General features: G+C 42.5%; 1 long non-coding RNA gene across 1 annotated transcript; it reads left to right on the top strand.

Annotated features, from left to right (window-relative positions):
- Positions 1–3,292: 3,292 nt before the first annotated feature.
- On the top strand, positions 3,293–5,149 carry LOC134132971 (uncharacterized). The gene is made up of 2 exons (XR_009957128.1): positions 3,293–3,673; positions 4,350–5,149. It is a non-coding gene; the product is annotated as an uncharacterized LOC134132971 (long non-coding RNA).
- The last annotated feature ends 1,276 nt before the right edge of the window (positions 5,150–6,425 follow it).

The following is a 6,425-nucleotide window of genomic DNA, read 5'->3' as shown; positions in this document are numbered from 1 at the left end:
CCTTGACTGAATGGGGGCGATCAAAGTTATTTTGGTGACGTTTTGATCATTGATTCACAACAAGTCCTGTGTTGTATAGGTTTGCTTGATGCTTTGGAATCTGTAGACCTGGATTTGTTATCAACCTGAATTGACAATCCATTGACAACATTGCTGGAATCTCCTCTCCCTTAAGACTGCAATATTACTTTTAGCTGAAAGTACATGGCTCCACTGATTCAATTTGAATTCACCAATATATAATGCCCCGGGGGAGAAGCGGATCTTACTAAATGTATTCATTAATTCATTAAGCAAAGCTCACTTCAGGAAGACAGCCACGTCGTCATCCAGCGGGTTTGGTTAAAAAGTTTACACATCTTGATGGAGCAAAAGAGGTGGGGTTAGCTGTCGTCATTGTACCTCGACTAATCCAAGGTGATCCTACGTTTCAATATTGCATCAAGCTAAAGAATCAAACAATAACATTTAAGATCCAACAGCTAACCGTTACGCGCTCTCCACTTCTTACAGAGCACTTCAAACATGGTCATGTTATCGCCTGAAGCCACACACTGAATCCACAGCTCCCGTGTTTTACAGAGACTCACGGGTGTGACTTGACTGTATGAAAACGTGATCTTCAATAAACGAATGACTTTCCGTACGACAAGGTCTGTGACAACTGGCTGATCGAGGGTCGTCACATGTAGGGGCCCGGTTCACGCGACGCCCCAGGTCGACCTTCTGATTTCCCGTCCGTGTTCCTCCTTTTTTTAAACGCGTGTCCGGCTGATCTAACGGACAAAATGATTCAGGTAACTCTCCTTGCTGAGGTTTTTAAATAACTGTACACTTCGAGCAGGGGTGTTAAACTATTTTCAGGTTGGGGCCAGAAACTGCTCCGTGGCACATGAACAGAATGACACAGCTGACTGACTGATATAAATAGCGGAGCCACAGACGCGCTCGTAGTCTTGCGTCAGTTCATGCTGTGAGAGTACGCCAGCTCTAACGTAATGTATTTCTGTTCAAAGTAACCACTATCCAGGTCTTGCACTTTGTACATCGTCCCAAGTTATTTAATTACACTACTGATGTGACTTAAATTGTGTTTATTGAAGAATGCTGCAAAATATTGATCCCTCTGCCCTGACGCAATGTGGGTGAATCGCCTTTTTTTTAGGTCACTTTTCGATTTTGCAATCACAAGTCAGCACGTAGCTCCGTTGCTTATTCACAGGACTTTCAATATTTTGACCCGGGTTCGCTTCCCGTTAGAGCCATCGTTTTTTTTCTTCTTTTTAACTGCGAGCCCGGCCGACCGCCGCCCCACCCCAACGTGCGAGAAGTGGCGAAGGCCCGTTCATCGCTGCTTGCAGCTTTAATTAGGGCCTGAGCCGACTGAAAGTCGGGCGAAAGCCCTATTGAAATTGCAAGAATTATTATTATTAGGGCCTGAGCCGACTGCAAGTCGGGCGAAAGCCCTATTGAAATTGCAAGAATTTTTCTTTTTCTTTTTCTTATTATTTCGCCACTTCGAACGCACTTTTGGGGACTTTATCATGTTCAAAAACTCTTGAATTTTTGCACGCGCATCAGAAGTGCGCAAAATTGACGTATGATTCGGGTCCCGCATTTAGAGGAGAGAAAAAAGAACTCTCTAGCGCCCCCCAAAGTGGCCGCAATGTTAATTTTTTTTTTTACTTTTACCGATCGACTTGGAACCTTTTCACACAGGTTCTCTTGGATGTGCTGTACACAAAAAAAATTATGGTATGCAAATGCGCCTACCGTTTTATGGCCGCCATTTTGAATTTTGTGAAAAACACGTTTTTGCGAACTCCTCCCAGACGCTTGGTCCGATTCTTACGAAATCTTCGGCAAAATGATCGTTGGCTCGATGCGATCAAAAGTTATTGAAAGAATGTTGATATCTCATTTTTCAATAAAGTTATGGACCAATGAAGTTTGTAGGTTTGTGTCCTGAAAGTTCAAAGGCCTATAACTTTTTTTTTTCCAACCCCCATTTTCACCAAATTTTGAGGACATGTTCACATTGAGTCCTAGAACATCCCCAAATTTTCCCAGAATATTTGAACATTAGGGGGCGCTGTGGTGATTCTGTGTATTTTTGGCAATTTCCTTCAATTTTTGCATTTACAAACGAACGAACTCCTCCGAGAGTTTAAATCCGATCCATTTCAAAATTTGGCAACTGGTTCCTGACACCCTTGGGGTCAAAAGTTATTAAAATCAAGAGTTTTCATAAAACTACCTGGGCGTGAGCTTGCGTGCAGTTTGGACAATTTTGGAAGATTTTTTTCCAAAATGTAAAATGGTATAACTCCAAGGAACATTGATATTTCTGGCTAGAAATGTATATTCATGATGCTTGTGTAGGCCTTTAAGTAATGCCATGCAGTGATTTTCGAAAAAGTATAGCGCCACCTATTGGCTTAGGTCAATGCAAAGTTTCTACATTTACATGTCCATTTCCTAGCCCTTTAATCTGATCAACTTCAAATCTGGGAATATAAGACGTAAGACTGTGACGATGGCTCACAGTGAGAATTGGGAGTTTTGGACCAACTTTGTGGCTGTGACGTCGCCATATTCGCATGAAAGTTCAAGCACATCTTCTGAGCCTCGGCACACTCCAAAACTCTTGAAAACCTCTGTGAGTATCCTACGTGATGACCTTTACAGACCTGATGTGCAGTTTTGGATCAAAAGTGAACAATTGCCTCCATTGCGCCCCCTGGAAGATTTTGACGAAGCCCCGCCCGCATCCTGTTTGACCGACAAGTCCGCTGATTTTTTACCAAATGTATTAAAGGGAGACTTAAAAAAGTCTCTGAGGAATTTTCTCTAAAACAAACAGGAAGGCAGTTATAATTTTTTTAGTGTGAATATTTCCTGTATTTTTGGCGGAGAGTGACCAATCCTATTTCAGTGAGTTTTCGAATTCTCAAATCCATCTGAAAGAATAGCTCAGTGAGTAAGGTGTTGGCCCCCCGATGCTATGGTCGTGGGATCGACTCCCGACGAAATTATTTTTTTTTCCTCCTCTTTTTAAACGCGTGTCGTCTGATCTAACGAACAAAATGATTCAGTTTACGCTCCTTGCTGATGTGTTTGACTTAAACAACTACACTTAAGAGCAGGTTTGTGAAAATCGTTTCAGTTTAAGGACAGAAGCTGCTCCGTGGCACATGAACAGAATGAAACAGCAGACTGAGGCACTCAGCTGGCGGACCGGGCAGCTGGTTGCGAGTTACGACACATCTAACCTGGACAAATAACACGGACAGTTCAATATATTTACATCTGGATTTAAATAGACGTATTCTGCAACATACGTCATGGTGATGTTACTAGAGAAAATGGTGCGGCCCCTTTAAGAGCTACACGCACGGGCTACGGAGGGGGAGAGCGCATGAGGAAGTTGTGTTGTTGTTGTGATGACGGAGTGGATGTAGCGGCCGGAGAATTGTCTGTACTGTAACTTTGTTACTCAGTGTTAGATTAATAAATCCTCAAAGAAAGTAAAGCGGACTTTTATTCACCAACCCCGGGACGAAGGGAATTAACCCCAAAGTTTACTTAGCCGACAGTACTTTGGCCCTGGAGCAGACAGCAACGCCTCCCCCTGCAAACTCCGACTACGGTCAGAGACGGACCGGCAGGAAAGGTGAACACAAGGCTAACGAAGTTAATTGTCAACATTAATGTGCCTGTCATGGTATGAGGCCAGACGTGAGTTGTGTTCTACATTCAAGAGGGTTTTTATTTAGCACTGAACAATAACAACCAGCATACGTCTTTTAGCTAAGCTAACTACGGTAGCTTCACGGGGATAAAAGACCCCTCTTCACTCTATCAGCGCCACTTTGTTTACGTTTCCGTGTGCCCTAAATAACTTGGCCCGATTGAATCACTTTATTTACACACTTTGAGTAGAACCGTGCTCGCAGCAGCTAACTTAACTACTTTGTTGTTTAACTTCATTGTCTATAATCTCCCCGCAGCGTGCAGCCGGGCGCAGCTAAATGACACGTAATGTATTGTGCGTCTTCAATGCTTTTCAATATGTTATATATTTATTGCCTTCACAATGAGCATGAATCTAACATTAAATGATATGATTAATATGCCCCTCATTCCAAAGAAATAATATACACACGTCAAGCTCATTATGGAGTTGAAACAACAAATTACTAAACTGTAAACAGTTAATATAAGAGAAAAAAATATTGTAATCAAGATAAATGTTTTCAAAACGTGTGATTAACTAGTTAATTGTCTATAATCTGTTGACAGCCATAATCGTATTCTGATAATACACGTTGGTGCTCAAATATTTTCAGATGGCCCGTGCAAAGTCATGCCACCAGTCTGAGGACATCACTGGGAATGGCACATGGGACACGTGGCTTTCAACTCCAGCGAGGTGGGAAAGCATTTCTTTATGTATATTTTGTTCTGTCTGCATAATTGTAAAAGACTTCTTCCCGCATTCGTACAACAGCATTCCATATCGTGTGACTGTCGATGGATGTAATAATTTGGCCTTCTTTTTTTCTTCCACCACACGGCACGGGTGGGCTTAACCGCGGGCAATCGTGGCAAAGACCCAAGTCGACTGGACCACAGCGGAAAATGATCCTTCCAGAGAAGAAGTTATTTACTTCTACAACGAATGGAAGAGTTACAACTTCCAGATGACAGCTCGCCGCTCATCCTTCTGGGCAACTTGAACATCCGACAGAACTTATGTGACCTACTGCGTTTATTTTCTCCTTTAGCTCTCACTAACTCTAACTTGCCCCAGCACCTGTTGTGATTTATTCTAGCGCTTCCACAATTGAATTTTGCTTGGTATTTCATCTAACTTGCCCCAGCACCTGTTGTGATTTATTCTAGCGCTTCCACAATTGAATTTTGCTTGTTATTTTATCTAACTTGCCCCAGCACCTGTTGTGATTAATTCTCTCTCACGGTGTCAAGTGTGTACCTTGATCTTTTTTTTGCTCATTGCAGCCCTTCTCTGCAAGGAGTGCTAACAATGCATGGTGCTGTTCATTAAGCAACTGGGTAAAGAGCTTGTAATGCCACATATGAAAAAGCTCATAAGCTCATTTATAATAAAATAATATATATAATCTTGCCTTGACTGAATGGGGGCGATCAAAGTTATTTTGGTGACGTTTTGATCATTGATTCACAACAAGTCCTGTGTTGTATAGGTTTGCTTGATGCTTTGGAATCTGTAGACCTGGATTTGTTATCAACCTGAATTGACAATCCATTGACAACATTGCTGGAATCTCCTCTCCCTTAAGACTGCAATATTACTTTTAGCTGAAAGTACATGGCTCCACTGATTCAATTTGAATTCACCAATATATAATGCCCCGGGGGAGAAGCGGATCTTACTAAATGTATTCATTAATTCATTAAGCAAAGCTCACTTCAGGAAGACAGCCACGTCGTCATCCAGCGGGTTTGGTTAAAAAGTTTACACATCTTGATGGAGCAAAAGAGGTGGGGTTAGCTGTCGTCATTGTACCTCGACTAATCCAAGGTGATCCTACGTTTCAATATTGCATCAAGCTAAAGAATCAAACAATAACATTTAAGATCCAACAGCTAACCGTTACGCGCTCTCCACTTCTTACAGAGCACTTCAAACATGGTCATGTTATCGCCTGAAGCCACACACTGAATCCACAGCTCCCGTGTTTTACAGAGACTCACGGGTGTGACTTGACTGTATGAAAATGTGATCTTCAATAAACGAATGACTTTCCGTACGACAAGGTCTGTGACAACTGGCTGATCGAGGGTCGTCACATGTAGGGGCCCGGTTCACGCGACGCCCCAGGTCGACCTTCTGATTTCCCGTCCGTGTTCCTCCTTTTTTTAAACGCGTGTCCGGCTGATCTAACGGACAAAATGATTCAGGTAACTCTCCTTGCTGAGGTTTTTAAATAACTGTACACTTCGAGCAGGGGTGTTAAACTATTTTCAGGTTGGGGCCAGAAACTGCTCCGTGGCACATGAACAGAATGACACAGCTGACTGACTGATATAAATAGCGGAGCCACAGACGCGCTCGTAGTCTTGCGTCAGTTCATGCTGTGAGAGTACGCCAGCTCTAACGTAATGTATTTCTGTTCAAAGTAACCACTATCCAGGTCTTGCACTTTGTACATCGTCCCAAGTTATTTAATTACACTACTGATGTGACTTAAATTGTGTTTATTGAAGAATGCTGCAAAATATTGATCCCTCTGCCCTGACGCAATGTGGGTGAATCGCCTTTTTTTTAGGTCACTTTTCGATTTTGCAATCACAAGTCAGCACGTAGCTCCGTTGCTTATTCACAGGACTTTCAATATTTTGACCCGGGTTCGCTTCCCGTTAGAGCCATCGTTTTTTTT

This window comes from Pungitius pungitius, chromosome 12 (assembly GCF_949316345.1).
Source record: "Pungitius pungitius chromosome 12, fPunPun2.1, whole genome shotgun sequence".
NCBI lineage: Eukaryota > Metazoa > Chordata > Actinopteri > Perciformes > Gasterosteidae > Pungitius > Pungitius pungitius.
This window is presented reverse-complemented; position numbering and strand designations above follow the sequence as displayed.